Consider the following 17,147-nt stretch of genomic DNA (forward strand, 5'->3'; position numbering starts at 1 on the left):
ACTTTTGATGTTAGCTATGTGTTTGTCATATATAGCCTTTATTGTGTTGATTACAATGATCCTTTGTGTTTCTGTGGTATCTGTTGTGACATCTCTTTTCTTATTTCACTTTTATACCTAATTTTTAAGTTTTTATCATGAAGAGATGTTAAATTATAACAAAAGCTTCTTCTTTATCTATTGAGAGGAACATATTGGTTTTTTCCTTTATTTTATTAATGTATACATAATGTTTGTTGATTTGTATGTGTAGAACCATCCTTTCATTCCTGGGATAAATCTCACTTGATTGATCATGTTATATTATCTCTCTGATGTGTTGTTGGATTCAGTTTGCTAGTCTTTCGTTGATTATTTTTCATCTATGTTAATCAGGAATGTTGTCCTATAGTTTTCTATTTTTGTTGTGCAGTTGTCTGATTTTGGCATCAGGGTTTATACTGGCCTCATAAAATGAGTTGCAAAGAGTGCCCTCTCCTTCAATTTTTTAGGATAGCTTGAGAAGAATTGATATTAATTACTCTGTAAGGTTTTGATAGAATTCAGTGGTGATGCCATTTGTTTATGGACTTTTCTTGGTTGGAAGACTTATTATTACTGATTTGTGTACTCTAGTTTTCTGTTTCTTCTTCTTGATTCAATCTTAGTAGGTTGTATGTGTCCAGGAATTTATCCATTTCAAATTTATTGACATATAATTGTTCCCAGTAGTCTCCAATGATCCTTTGTGTTTCTGTGGTATCTGTTGTGACATCTCTTTTCTTATTTCTGATTTTACTTCTTTGGATCTTCTCTCTTTCTTTCTTTCTTAGTCCAGATAATGGTTTGTTATTTCCCTTTATCTTTTTTTATAAACTAGCCTATTGTTTCCTTGATCTTTGGTATTATCTCAATTTTGTTTATGTCTGCTCTGATATTTATTATTCCTTTCCTTCTACTAATTTTGGGTTTGCTTTCTTCTTGATTTTTTAGTTCTTTGAGATGCATTGTTAGCTTATTTATGTGACATCTTTCTAGTCTTTTGATGTAGGCATTTATTACTATAAATTTCCCTCTTAATACTGATTTTCCTGTGTTCCGTAGTATTTGGTATGTTGTGTTTCTATTTGCATTTGTTTCAAGAAATTTTTCAGTTTCACCCTTAATTTCTTTCTTCATCCTTTGGTTGTTCAGGAGCATGTTGTTTAATTGCTATGTATTTGTATAGTTTCAAATGGTCTTCTCGTTTTTAATGTCTAGTTTTATTCCACTGTGGTTAGATAATATGCTTGATATGATTTTTATTTAAAAAAAAGTTTTAAGACTTGTTTTGTGTTCTAACTTACGGTCAGTCCTTGAGAATATTCCATGTCCTAGTAAAAAGAATGTATATTCTGCAGCTGTTGGGTGAAATGTTTTATAAATGTCCATTTTCTCTGTGGTGCAGTTTAAATTCAATATTTCTTTGTTGATTATCCATCTAGATGATCTGTCTAGTGCTGAGAGTGGGGAATTTAAGTCCCCAACTATTATTGTATTGGGATCTATTTTTCCCTTTGGATTTGATGTTTGCTTTATATATCTGGATATATATCTGGTATTGGGTGCATCTGAATTTACAGTTATTATATTTTCTTGTTGAAGTGATCCTTTTATTATTACATAATGTTTTTCTTTGTCTCTTTTTAAAGATTTTAACTTGAAGTCTGTTTTGTCTGATATAAATATAGTTACTCCTGTTTGCTTATTATTTCTATTTACATGGAATATCTTTTTTCATCCCCTTACTTTCAGTCTGTGTGTCTTTATAGGTAAGGTAAGGTAAGTTGACCAGCTTAAGGGCCGATGGTAATGGCAGACCGTTCCTCCAGCTAGAAGTGCAATGGTAAGGATTGTTTTCCCTGCTTTGCAGGACCAGAGTCATAGCTGATCACTGGCCCAAGTTCCACATAGCTGGGGTTATGACATTCAGCCACCCATGTGGGCTTGGCATGACAAAGTTGGTACCCCAGTGCTGGAGAGGTGCAGTGGCTAGTGGCTCCAGAGTAGGGCACACTCCAGAGGTGGCTCTGGTCTCAAGATGAACCCAGGTTGCAGCTGCTTGGCTCACAGGGTGTGGGGGGTGGTGTAGGGAATACACACCATGTGCTCCTAATTTGGAACAAGGCAATCGCATGAAGTCCTGACAGCTCTCCAAACTCAACTGAGGGATTCTGAGGACTGTGGGATTCTCCTGTTGTAAAAACTGTGGGTGTTTGAAGTGGCAATGGGGGTTGGTGAAAATTTTCTGCTTATCTTTTCCTTGCAATGGGGAGTCCTTCCTGACTCTAGGCTGATCATATTTGGATGGGGTTGATGGGGCTGCAGATGCCAGGTGCTTCCATTCTGCCCTCTTGGACTTCCAATCACCTCAGGTGCCTCTCCACTTCAGTACTCTCCCATTGACTCTCCTGCCAAATCTTAGCTGTTTATTTGTTGCCTTGGTCCTTGCTTGCAGACCAGGTATCTCTAGTCAGCCAGAATGCCAGCTATCTCTAGTCAGCCATCTTGCTGATGTCACTCCAAGACATAGTATCTTGAAGGCTTTCCTTAGAAGCATCAAAGGAGATGCGAGGATTGTTTATTTGTTTATATCTTTAGATAAAAACAGCTCAGTATTAATGATTGAAAAAAGATTTAGTCCCATCCACTTTAAGCTCATGTTTTTGTAGCTCCTCAGATGTTGGCAATATTAACAACTTCAGCACTTATTATAAGACTATATAAACCAGCAAAGCACTTCTTAAGTATTTATGTTTCCCTTGCTGAAGTTCTGAAAACATTTTGGTTGTCTCCCAGGGGATGTGATTTCCAAATTCTCAAATTACCCTCTGTTGCTTCCTTTTCCAAAAGATAAAGAGCTACACTGCATGCTTCTTTCTCAATACTGTGTATACTTAATGACATTTTTAAAACAAGATTTTTTTTCTTCTCTTTTGTTTCCCCAGATGCAGATAGAAGTGAAGGATAAAATTTACCAAGTAGTGTATTGAGTGTCTATTGCTGAGTCCTCAAAAGCCATGCATCACTCCAAAAAGTAAAAAGATCTTAATCTTTAAGCATTTCTTCTCTTTTAACTCTCTGATAATCTCATTTCTCTGAGTATTAAGAACATAAATGTAATGTCTACTTATATGTAAATGGGGTCATCTACTTCTGACATCCTCATATTGGTTGATTTGGTAAAGAGCTGCTTGAACTGTCCTTACATTGAATCCATTCAGCAGCTCTTGCTCCTTGTCATAGTAGCTCAGACAATTTCATCCAGGGTAGGTATCCACTGAGAAAGAAGGTTGATGGAACTGGATCCTTTCACTCTGACACATACTTCTTGAAAAAGTTTCTAGAATGGGTATACACAATGTACATTTCTGGTCTTTTGATGCATTTTCCTCATTATCTAGATTTTCATATGTGTAGTCATTTAGACAAAGTTCCTTTTCTTTGCACTGCTATATTCAGTCAACTGTTGACTATTTCATTAACCCTCTCCTTATGGTCCTAAACTAGGACCTAGTTTAGGTCCTATCTAGTTGAAAGTGCTTCTTTATTTATTTTCTGGCAGTGCCACACACTTTTTTTTTTTTTGGTCTATTTAGAGCTTTTCTTTGTTGTATATGTTTATGTATTTTATTATTACTTTCATAAGCAAGCAGAGCCCAGGAATTACCAGGGGATGAACAGTCTATAGTACATATCTTTTAAAAATGGCATATGTCAAAAATTCAGATTATTGTTTCAAAGCAATAAGTCAAAAGACTTCACTAGTACCTGAAGGGGTAAAGCAAAGAAGAATATGGAGGTGAGGGGTGGAGATATCAGACCTAAATTACACATTTCATCTTCTGGAAACCTCAGCCAATCCCTTCTTTCTTCAGAATCCCATTGAACAGACTATCAAAGACCCATCTCCCTCTGAGCCTTCCTCAGTAATATCCTCCTTTCCTTTTGAACTTACCAACTTTAATCCTGGCAGTACTATTTACCCTTCCTTCCTGAGTCATTCTGTGGACATTGTCAAGGCTTGTTTCTCTCTCCCACTCCACTAGCTAATGTGTATATAAAATGATAGTTTATGCATTCAGTGTGTACTTCGGTTTAGTTCTTTGTGCTTGTGTTCAAATGTATAGCACATTTGTCTATCAGAAATGTTGAGCAAGGGGAAAAAAGCAATCAGAAATCAAGTTTGATTTAGTTTAAGTTGACATTTGTAAAAATAAAGAGTTGAGCCAGGCCATGGACAAAGTAGAAGGGGGTCTGTCTGCCCTTCTTACTGTTTATATTAGTCAGTAAGATGAGTAAGGCAGTGAGAAGTTAGAGATCTCTATTTTAGACTATAAGCTTTTGAGGGAGTGCAGAGTAACACTTTTAAAATATATTGCTATATATTTTAGAATGATATTTGGAAAAATGTTGCCTTTAATATCGCCATATTTTACCTTGTCCAAACACAGAGGTTTTAATAAGGCAGTGATCTCCAAGCCTCTTTAACTGTGCATCTTTATTAGTAAAAAAAGTGGAATGTATAGTCCCAATACACAGACATATCTTTATGGATTATTCACATATGTTACTTTTACTTGATACATTATAAAGCATAAAAATTAAAGTTAAAAATGAATAAGATGATAAAAATAATTTTTGAATAAAATTATAATATTTTACCCACACCCTAATGGATTACTCAAGCAAGTCTGCTGCACATGTACCCAATAATAGAGGCAACTGTATTTAACTATTTTGCAATATCATATCTTAAGAATGACTAAGTCCTGTCAGTTTTATCTCTGAATTTATCTCAAATTACCACTTCTTTTCTTTTCCCACCACTGTGGCTTTCAATTAGAATCTCTTCAACAACTCTTACCTGAACTCTCTTGCTAGTTTCCTTGCTTCCTTTAGCTCTTTTTCCCAATGCACACTTTATCCAGTGGCCTGGATGCTCTCTCCAAAATTCAGTACTCATTGGTCTCTGCTCTGCTCAAGTCCTTCATTGGTTCTGCATTGCCTACAAGACAGAATTGAAAACTCTGAGCATCACACAGACTGTCCTTTCTCACCTTTCTAGTTTGCCTTCCTCCTTTCCCACCTGACTCTCTAGCTATGTTAAATTGACTGCAGCTTTTGAAAGCACCCTTCTTTCTTTTATTTTCACCTTTGTGATATTTTATCTTCAAGAGCTGGCCCTTTCTTCTTGTCTGCTTATCAAACCTCAATATTCAGCTTAAATATCGCTTCCCTTAGAAGGGTCTCTTTACTTCCCTTTGCAGAATTAAGCACTTGTCTTCCTGTGTCTGTTTGTGTCAAATTGGGGCAATTATCATACTACTCAAACAATTTCCTTCCATATCTCTGTGCTCCTAAATAATAGAAACTATGCTCTTTTTAATTTTCTATATTAGGCGTGAAGCAACTGCCTGGTCTTCCTTAACAAACAGAGTAGACGCACAAATATTAATTGAGCGATGTATAATTTTGGTGGCAGTGAAGGAAACATTTTAGTGGGCAGTCTGCAACAAATAAACAAAAATATTTATACAATATATAGGAAAAATACTTCTTGTCTGGAGTTTTTATTATTTTTTCACTGTTCTTCAGCTTTAAGGTCATTTTCAAAGTCATGTCTCTTATATTGACCAGTCAAAATAATTAATAAGGATAATAATAAATAACAATTATGAGTGTTTACTATTTGGCACTGTGATAAGCAATGTATTGCAATATCTAATTTAGCCATTTCATAGCCCTGTGAAGTATTTCATTACTAGTATTTCATTCATCTTGTACATGAGCAAGTTAGTGAGGTTCTGAAGGGTGCAGGGTGACTCTTTCCAAGGAAGTGAAAATGACAAGGTTTAGTAGATTTCTAACTACAGGATCTTTACCCAGATGTTCTGCTATCTTCAGGCTGCATATCTCCAATTCTCTTTTCAGAATACCTACCCTGAAATTCAGTTCCTTCCATGCTAGGTTGGAACATTTCCAGTGTTCTTAGGATAGCTGCAAGTTAAATGTAATAAATATGATGGGTTTACAAAATGTATGTTCCATACAGTTCCTAAGATTTGAGAACTCTTCAGAAGTCTCCAGACCAGACTGTTTATATTTAAGTCAGATGATTTCTTTCACTGAGTGTTTAGGCTTCACTACACTATCTCTTGTGTGATATTATCATCTGCCATAGTTGAGATAAATACTCCTGCAAATGCAGTTTTTTTATTTGTATATGTTTTGGATAATTCTTATTACATCAACAACCTCAGCAGAAATTGATGCTAAATTCATTATTGATTTATCATTCTTCATGGATACCATAATCAGATTGGCCTCATAAATAAATACGTGGACAGGGAGACAGCTTAAAAAATTGTGTTTGCTTTTTATTATGTCAAAATGTTGTTTGCTAATTTTTTAATTAGAAAATTATAATCCATATGATATTCACTAGAAATTTGCAACAAAGATGAGACAAAAGCAATAAGATGAGAAGAATTGAGTGATGCCAAATAAATTTAAAATGTGAAAAAAAATCTTTCAGTTTATTCAACTGCATAAAATGTGCAGGTGTTACAGTAATATTTTCTTTCTTTCTGGTTTGGAATAAGTCATTATTTGATAAAGTAGATAGGTAAGTGACTATTTCAGTAAATAACCTAAGAACAATTCCGCTCCTCTGAATGTGAGAATGAAAAAGACTTTTTCTTTAACAAAATTTTAATAGAAACTATGAACAACTCATAGTAAAAAAAATATTGAAAACAAATTGGATTTTACATTTGATAAAGAAAATATTTTGAATATCCTTTGGAAAATGTGAGCTGTTTAAGATTCATTTATTATTTTCTGTATTCAGTAATATTTAATATAATTCATCACACATGTAAGCCTGTACAAGCCTTCACAAAGCAAACTAAATAGATTTCTATCTACTAGGATCACATGCACTGCAACAGACACCATTGAAAACATACCCAGAATGGGATATAGTTAAATATCCAATTGAAACATCTAAAGACGTGATTATGTGAGTAATTATTGATTATCCTGTATTTGGATTTCACTGTGTTGGTATTTGAGGGATGGCTAGTGACTGTATTGTCGTATTGTCATCAAGACTTTCTTTTTTATTTTTTTTTAAATGGGGTCTTGCTATGTTTGCTAGGTTGGTCTTGAATTCTTGGCCTCAGCAATGCTCCTGCCTCAGCCTCCCAAAGTACTAGGATTACAGGCATGAGCCACCACACCCAGCCCTCATCATCAAGACTTTTAATTGCAGTTATCACCTGCACTTTCTTCCCATTTAACTAGGAAAAGCTTTATAGGTAAAATGGGTTTTCAAGAGGATCCTGAGTACAAATGCAGGAAGATCAGCATATAGTAAAAAAACAAAGAAGATGAAGAATTAGTAAAAGAAAACTTCAAAAGGATCTCATTTAGTCCGGATTTATGCCAATGACTCATATATATACCTCTACACTGACCTAGCTCCCAAACTCCAGATTTACATACATGCTTGCTTGTCATCTCCACTTAGACATCTAAGAGTACTTTCAGATACATATGTCCAAGATAAAATTCTTGCTCCCACCCTTTCCCCATTCCCCAACATGTTACTTCCCTAGTGTTCTCCATCTCAGTAAACAGCACGATCATCCATCCACCCAACTATAAGTCCTCTGGAATCTGACTCCAAAACATGTCCAGATCCATTCAATTTCTGTCCCTTTATGTCACCACTAGCTGTTGTCCAAGCCACTATCATCCCCTGCCAGATTACTTCCACAGTGTATCACCAGTCTGCAGTCTCACAGAGGTCAGCATTACATTCGCCAGCTTAACTCAAATGGTAGCACATCTCCATTTAAAGCATTCCAATGGCTTCTAACTCTTAAAAAGTAGAACTCAGACTCCCTAACAAGACTTTAAGGATCTACATGATCTGGTTCCTAATCTGATTTTTCTTCTACCTCATTTTTTATCACTCTCCCCTTACAAGCCTGCTTCACATGCCATATTCCTTATTTTTAACTGATTCTTCTTGCTTTAAACTCTTTGCACATAGCTGTTTCCCACACAACAATTCTTTCTTCTGATCTTCACTATTCTTCCTCCTTCTGGTCATTCAGGTGTCACTTTTTCAGAGAGGTATCACTTCTTCAGCAGGACCTTCTACTGCCATCCAGTTTAAAGTAGCCTTCCTTCTCATCCCCTGAAGTCGCTTTGTCTGACATCAACTTGTTTCATTTTCTCCTTAACACTTAAACTACCAGAAATCACTGTGTGTATTTATCACCTTATTAGTTCACTATATGACTTACCAGTCCATAGTCATCTTGGAGGAGGGTTCCAGGGTCACTTATTCACCTCTGTATCACCCATATTGAGAATGGGCCACAATCCATAGTAGATTGGTAAACGGTTATCAAATAAAACAATAGAAACTAATAATCTCACTGACTTTTCAGGAGTTAGGAGAGAAAAGGGAGTTTGATAAACTTGATTTCCAAGGGTGCAGTCTTAAACTATGGAAAGAAATATCTGAGATCATCTGTGTATCAATGGGGGTAAGCATCCACACTCACTTGTTGAATAGATTTAATTTATGACTGTCAAAGGAACTCACTTAGTCAAGTCTGATCTAAGTACTACTGATACACTATTTTAATATGCATGTTGTGAAGTAAGGATGAAGCTGCTTGCATTTTTCTGCTTTTTTGTACAATTTATAAAAACAGGTGAAGTTGTAGGGTGGCTTGCTACTTAGCCAAGGGACTAACATTATTATTACTCACTTAAGCAATGTTTCAAGTTCCATTGTCTTTGCAATTACTTCAGAGATGAGCGATGAAAGCTCAAAACTAACTGTTAAAATAAGCCAACTACAGCTGGAGACCATTAACAGCAAAATTGGGTATGCAGAAGAGAGCAGTGGGAAGCTGCAGTTATCTCAACTGGAGAGGCCATGTGGAAGTCAACAACATTGCGCTGAATCCTGATCCACAAATAGTACCAACAGTGCTTTTTGATGTTATTCTTTCTGCCTCCAAGCTTCACAAAGCCCTCCATTGATTCTTTCACTTATTCTAACAGTTTCATGTGTGTCTATAAATTGGAAAAATATAAGGCAAAATAGTGGGTGCCCCTGGAATTGGGAACAAGATTTTAAAACATCTCTGAAATTGAAGCCAATGACCATCAAAACACAAGGCAAAGATGAGCCCTATAGAGAAGTAACTGAAGCTCCTGGGAATGATTTGTAAGAGTTTTGCTGCTAAGCCTAAGGTGTCTCCTAAATCTTATCAATACTAGAAGTTATTATAATTCCCCTCTGGGAAATATTAAGCTAAAATAAGATAAGATATATAATTTTGTCTGCCAAGAGGATGCTTTCAGTACAGAACATCCCTGCATGGGGTGGGATGGGAGTGGCAAAGAGGTGGGGAAGTAGATATGTTTGACTGCTAGCTTATTTCTGACACAGACATTTGTCAAGTTACCAGCAGCCCATCTCTCCATCAAATTTCACCTAGCTTCAAAATCCCATATGAGGAAGGCAAGCACACCTTCTTTTTACAAGTTAGGGGCTGATATGGTTTGGCTGGAATGTTCTTATTCAAATCTCAATTAGAATTGTATCTCCCAGAATTCCCACATGTGGGAGGTACCCAGGGGGAGGTAGGTAATTGAATCATGGGTGCCGGTCTTTCCCGTGCTATTCTCATGATGGTGAATAAGTCTCACGAGATCTGATGGGTTTATCAGGGGTTTCTGCTTTTGCTTCTTCCTCATTTATTCTCTTGCCACTGCCATGTAAGGAGCACTTTTGCCTCCCGCCATGATTCTGAGGCCTTCCCAGCCACGTGGAACTGTAAGTCCAATGAAACCTTTTTTTCTTCCCAGTCTCGGGTATGTCTTTCTCAGCAGTGAGAAAACAGACTAATATCTTACTCCCTAAAAAGACAGGACACTCACTACTACACAAGATCCTCATTGAGGACACTCCTTTGATAAGAACAATCATAATAATGAAAGTTATTTAGCCTTCCCTTACAATTTTATTGACTTATATTAATTCATGTGTTTTTTAATTGAACATTAAAACCTTGCAATAAACAAACCATTGCTCCTAGGCTTAGAAGATACACTGACCTTCCTCCTTCTTGGGTAACTGCAATCACAAAACAAAACCTAGAAATGCTGAGATGTGTCAGATTTTTAGAAAAAGCTGTCAAGGCTTAGGTCTTTTCTCTCTACCCTCCCACTCCCCAAAACCTAGCTTTGCCATAGCCAGCTGTATATGGCAACTGGTTGATGTCTGACCTACTTTGAGTCTATCTTTGCCCAAAAATTCTGTGCTTGGAACCCAAAATAAAACTGACTTTTTATAATGTATTATAATGGAAAACTATTATCCAAATTGGATAATACTTATACTTACTTACTTACATCAGTAAATACGTAAGATTTTTTGCCAGTAATAACTTTAGCAGAGTAGTTTTTTTTTGTTGTTGTTGTTTTTTTTTTTCCGGCACTTTGGATGGAGTTTTAGTAAGTCAATTACTACTGGTAACCATTTCTTTCAAACCACTTCCCTCCACCACTACCCTCTCCCATGATATCATTATATGTAAATTGGATTCATTTAACCTGTATAGAGAAGCTCATCTTTATAATAAAATCATTAGACCATAATGACAGATGAAATGGAAGGCGGCAGAAAGAAACAGGTGTTTCAGAATTATTTATGTAGCTCTGCAGAATGGTGGGTGTCAGTTGCAAAGTTACTATTAGTTAGAAGGTCTTACTGTGTATCCAATTTAATACCTGGTAATATGTTTCTCTCAGTCATCCACAGGTAAAAAGTAGGGCAATGGAATCTGGGAAGGTTTGGGAGTGGGTCCATCTGAAAGGCAGTGTGTGCATATTTGACTGGTTTTGTGTGAATGTGTGTCTGCTTGTAAATGAGTGCTTCTAGTTTGGAAAAATCTGACTCTGAGGCCTGATACCTAAATATACGTTGGGGTGAACTTTTTCTTAGCTTCAGCATTAGGGAATAGAAGGCATGTCTTTTAGCTCCTGCCCAGTGACATCCTTTAGACTTTAAATCATTTCCTTTACATTTTATTTGAAAGAAGAGGCGCCTAAGAATAATAATGCATCAATGACTTCACCATTAGACTTTAGGGATTTGACTGCTGTAATGCCATGGGCCCTTTTTAAGTAACAGTTTTTTTTTTTCTTTTCTTTTCTATTCGCTTTGGTAGTTCCATCAAACTGGGGCCGCTTTATTGAAAGGGATTCATCTTTTTTTTTTTTTTTTAAAGAAACATTACTTAAGGACATAAGAATAACACAATGTGAGGCTGATTTCCCCTAAAGATAGAATAGCAATGAAATGAAAAAGAAACAGTGACTATGTAGAGTCTAATCCTTCCTTAGAATAAAAAGCTCAAGTTAAAAGAGCAAAACTAGCCCATGCTTCTTAAGATGAAAGTGATGGTAGGGGGATTGCTATTTTGACCTAATGGGAACTGCAAAGGGAATAATGAGGTTACCTGACCCCATGCTAGTTTGTAAATGACTACTTTCTTACTGAACAATTCTATTTTCAACAGCTGTCTAACAATTACATTCTCGACTAATACACACACACATACACACACACACCCACACGAGAAAATGGTGGGTGTACCCTCCTTCCTTTCTAAACCCAAACATTCTTGATTTCTACCTCAAGTGTTGTTTCAATGGTTTTAGAGCAATTTAATTCAAAATAATCCTACATTATTCAACCAGAATTTTTGCCTTTCTCTTGAACTATCCTTGCTCAAGCTCCTTTTTAAACATGTTTAATGTAGGCATTTGTCTTATCTTTGCTGCTTTATGCAGATTTTAAAAAGACATTTGGGTACAGAAACTTGAGTCACTATTGTGTCTCTTTAGGGACCCACTCAGGGAGTGATAAAAATTGTTATTGTATCAGAAATGCCAGCCAAGGCAGATTTTAACCATGCAGCCCTGTCAGAGATCCCTCCTACCTTTACAAAGTAAATAGCATTCTGTCTTGCCTGTCACCATTTGATCAATGTCTTTATATAACACAATAGCGTTATGAAAACAGTAAAAGGAAATATGAAAATGATTAACACAAATGAGAACTTTGCAACCTGAAATGGGACTGCAAAGTGCAGGGTGGGGTGGAGGAAGCAAGATGATGAGGGGAGGGAGTAAGAAAGGAAACCAAATGCTTGCACTCCATGCATGCTTCGATTGGCTTTATTGATTCCTCACCCTCTCATCACTTCTACCTCCAAAACAGTCAGCCCACTCAAGACTTAATTATTTTCTTTCTAAGAGAGAGAGAGAGCAAGGGAATGAGAGCAAAAGCAAGGTGGGGGTCGGGGAGAGGAAGAGAGGGAGAGAGAGAGAGAAAAAATCTGTTCATGAGGGAAGCAGTCATTGCTGCTCATTTTTTAAAAGCACTTAAGGGTCATTAGTCTAACACTGCAGCTAATGTATTATTCATTTTGCCTTAGCCCAATTTCTCAGCTAAGAATTTTGCAAGAGAACGATACACAGTTCAGTAGAGAGGTGATTGATCAAGCCAGAAGGAACAGAATTTGGGCGTCCTGATAAAAATTTTTCTCAGTTTTCTCAGTTAGCATAAATCAATTTTATTTATGTAGTAACACTTGAATACTAACTACCCAATGCCATCCGTCAAGACAAAATTGATGACTATACCTTTAGGTTAATATTACTTGAACATTTCATTCTGAATAATTTATACACATTTCTGTCTGAGTGTCAATTTGCGATTGTTTATTTGGTTTCAGCAAGTATAGCTGAACCACAGCTTTTATTAAGAAAAGATTTTCCCCTCTGTTTACTTTGTGCATTAAAGGGGCCTGTCCTAGTTTGGGTCCCTGATATTATTCCACAGGAATGGAAACACGGAACAATTTTGTGCCAAATCTAGGGTTGCTTACATCTTTTTTTAAGAGCCTTTTGCTAAATGATTTGTGCCATTCAGTGGAGAAAACCGCTAGGATTATATATAACCAGATAAAAAGCTGGCAAAGAAAGGTGAGCAGATATTTAATAATAATACTTACATGTTGTTTGTGAAGAGGATGTGAGTACATTGCATTAACAGCCTCAATTGCTAATAATTTAATCTGTCCACCAAGACTAGTGCTAACACCACCCTCTCCTCTTAGGTGACATTAGATGTGTGTATTATTATTCATCTTATGAAGAACATGATACATTTTATAATCACTCCATTTGCTGCTGCTTCTTCAGTTTTATGGTAATCACCTTCCTACTGGGCAGATAACGTGAAAGCATGTGCATGTTCAGATTCTGTGACTGAAATGAATGGCTGATGATGAAATGCTAGTAAATTTTACACAATAAGAAAACAGAAAGGCTTCTTCAACTCAGCTGAGGATCTTCACCTAAATCAACCTGATTGTGTATTTTCACACAAAAGAAGGAAAGTCTTTCATTTAATCTGAAATTTTCGGCCTGTTACGTTTATAAATTCTCTCTCTTTTCCTCTCCATCCCCTGCCTCCCAACTCTGTCTTACACACACATTCTTTTACTTTTGAGAAACTTTCCCTCAAGCAGTTATCACAGAGTTCAGTCTCAAGAGAATGTCTGACAACCAATGGGAGGAAGCAGCACCTTATACAAGGTGATACCTTAGACATTAGAGGAAAAGTACGGAAATGAAGCATGAATTCCAAATAAATCACTCACTCTGCAGTTTGATTTCTAAAAATAACATTTCTTCTGTGTTCAGAGTCCACATTAGCAGGAACCAGCAGAGCTGCAGGATTTTATAGGTGTGCACAGATACTGTACGTACGCATACACAAACACATACTGTTGGGAATGATTCATGGCTGCCACTGGAAAGTGTACCTTCAGATTTGCCTCAGATATAATTAATGTTAAAGGAATAAAAATAGAATCTACCCATAAAAGATACATGTATGTAGGCACTGATCAAAAGGTAGCCCATGCTTAGCTTTGCTTTGACAACCACATGTGCAGTTTCGTCTCCTAAATACTTTGAATCATTTATTCAATTCAACAGATAAATATTGAACTCCAATTATTTGGAAGACACTGTTCTAGAAACCACAGAGTTGCAGAGATGAGTAAGTCTGAATCTCTAAATAACTTTACAGGTAGCTTAAAGGAGGTTGAGAATACAAGTAGTATGATCAATATCATGTTATGTATATATATACAATATGTATAAATAAATGGAACAAAGCCAGAGTTTATAAAAGCAACATAATAATACTTCTGAATTATTAGACCATGATACATTTTATTAGGGGCATTTATTTTGGTTGTGCCACGTCTATGATTAATAATGCTGTGTGTTCATTAAAGTTTGTATGACAAGATTTTAGTTAAGAATTTTTAAGTACTTTGTACATACTGTATTGTTATGCAAGGATTAGAAGTTATTAGAGTTACATGTGCTTTTTGGCTAAGGTAAAAAAGGTATTGTGCATTTTTACAGTCTCAGTTGGGAGAACAGGCTCCTAAAACATTGTGCTATAACTAGACCAGATGTAGATAACATCCAATAGATTTAAAAACTCTGGTGTTATATATTGTTTAAAAGGTGAGTCTCATTACTTTGTAACAAATCCCAGATTATGTAATCATTGCCTATGTAATCCAAATCTTATTAATATTAAAATAACACCTCAGTAAATATGTTTATTGTCAATATTGGGAATATAACTCTATGACATTAATTTGCCTTCATCTATCTTGTTAAGTGAAACATGCCTTTAACAAATTATACAATTTTTATAAATTAATAGAGATATGATTATACATTTATTGCTTATATAATTTTATTTAATTAAGGGACAGCCCTATAGATAATTCTTATTAAAGTTTGATATTCTTAACAATCAATGCTACTGAAGTAACAATTATAACCATTGACCATTTCTAATGTTATTGTCTCAATTAAATGCTGACTTTAAATACTCAAATTTCTGTTATGTAGTTGACCTACATAACTTCTGAAATAACTTTAAAATTATTTCTTTCTTAATCTTAAACTTTAGCTTAGCATATATTTTAAAAACCTACCCAGATGGACCAAAACAAATTGATGAATATTTCTTAGGGGTGACTTAAACCCAAAAAAGGCAGAAAAATGCTGGCACTGGTACGAAAAGTAAATGGCTGGATTCTGGTTCTTTGATAAAACTCCTCAAAGACACCTAGTCTTTTTTATTAACCAACAGTTATTTATAGAGTTTCTCAGAACTAAAATCTGTCACCGATATGTCACTAATGTTTTCAGATAAATTTCAGTATTGCATGGACAAATGGGATTGTTTATGGGCCAACAGGTGTCAAGATAAACTAATGACACAAGCCGCTCCTGTCATTACTTTCCATGATTCCATTGGTGGGGTGGGTTTGGAGTGGTTCTGTTTAGCCATTGTGTATTTTTGCAACCCACGCAGTGCTGAGAACAAGAACACTAATCTTAAAATTCATGTTCAAATCCAAAGATCTACAAAGCTTCTTGCAGTTATAATACACTGTAAATGCTCACAATATGCCTCTAAAATGTGTGTCACCATATCCACTGTTTTAGGGCAGGAAACCAAGGCTCAGTAGCCATGTACCAAACTAGCAATGAACCTTAAATTAGAATCCAGATTCTTCCAGATGACAGAAATTTGGTCTATCTCCTAAAGAGAGATGTATCCTCATTGAGAAATTAAACCAGGGTTTTCAAGTTGGAGCTCAAATAGAGGACTGATCCAATATTGGTCCACAGTTAGACTAAATACTGAGAATGGTTCCTTGGGGACAAGGTTGAACAATTAAATGTAAACTTTATATGTAGATTTTAATCTAATAATTGCTAATTGGTCTGAGTAATTGAGGTAGTCAGCTGGTCTTAGAATGTTAAAAACTAAAGGATTTGAGATATACTCAAACCCACCTTTTTCTCTGAGTGATTTTCATAGTTATCTTAAAATAAAACCATGAGAACTCATGTTGTTTGCTTTTCACATATTTCCCTCTGTCAGTGCTGCTTTATGAAAGGAAAATATTCCCTTATTAATATTTTTCAAATAAGTAAAAGATAAAAAATATCTGTTGTATTTTATTGTATTTTATCAATGTGAGACATATTCACATTGGTAATTTATGAAATCTATTAAGTGTAAAGTAATCAGAGATGCTTTTCCATTGTCTTAGTCCATTCTGGCTGCTGTAACAAAATACCATAGACTGAGTAGTTTATAAACAAAAAGTTTATAAACAAAAAGTAAATAAACAAAAGTTTATTTCTCACAATTCTGGAGACTGGAAAGTCCAAGATCAGGTGCTGGTATGTTGGGTGTCTGACAGGAGCTCACTTCCTCATAGACAGCCATCTTCTCATTCTAACCTCATATGGTGGAAAAGACAAGAGGTCTCTCTTGGGCCTCTTTTATAAGGGAATTAATAACATAATACTGATTTTCTGGAGGTTAATACTAATAAACCCCTAAAGATTCCGCCTCCTAATACCATCAACTTGGGAGTGAGGATTCCCACATATGAATTCAGACAGACAAAAACATTCAGACCATAGAAATAAAATATAATGATTCCTGACACTGTGGAATACTGCTCAACTAATCTGCCCACTCTGGGTATGAGAATTCTTGCCTGACAGTTTTCCTTTCGATGCACCTGAGAGAGAGCTATCTTTAACAATGCCTGAAGGAGTTCTCTAACATGTGTTTTTCAAAGAGGATAAATAAGGAATAAACTATATATGGTTCACCTAACACAGTAAACTAATATTTTGAGATATATGTGAATATGTATATCCTTATATACTTATATTCGATAAATCAATTTGTTTAAGGTTTTATTCCTCTTTTCCTCATTCATTCAGTTTTTCATCAATTTAACACATATTCAACAAATATTTGTTAATCATCTCTATCAAGCACTGGAGATATGGAAGTCAGTAAAACATTTGACCTGCATTTATTAAAATCAACTATTAGGAAAAATTCTTGGAACAATCAGTAGCACTATGTAAAAATGAGACATTTGGAAACAGACGAGACA

At 35.6% G+C, this 17,147-nt stretch overlaps 1 long non-coding RNA gene across 1 annotated transcript in view; it reads right to left on the reverse strand.

Annotated features, from left to right (window-relative positions):
• LOC129037007 (uncharacterized) overlaps nucleotides 1-17,147 on the reverse strand; it is a 76,823-nt gene that overhangs the window by 16,350 nt on the left and 43,326 nt on the right. The window contains exon 2 of the long non-coding RNA XR_008502714.1: nucleotides 4,886-5,026. This is a non-coding gene — a long non-coding RNA (uncharacterized LOC129037007). The remainder of the gene's footprint in view (nucleotides 1-4,885; nucleotides 5,027-17,147) is intronic.

The sequence above is a fragment of the Pongo pygmaeus genome, chromosome 4 (genome assembly GCF_028885625.2).
Source record: "Pongo pygmaeus isolate AG05252 chromosome 4, NHGRI_mPonPyg2-v2.0_pri, whole genome shotgun sequence".
Lineage (NCBI taxonomy): Eukaryota > Metazoa > Chordata > Mammalia > Primates > Hominidae > Pongo > Pongo pygmaeus.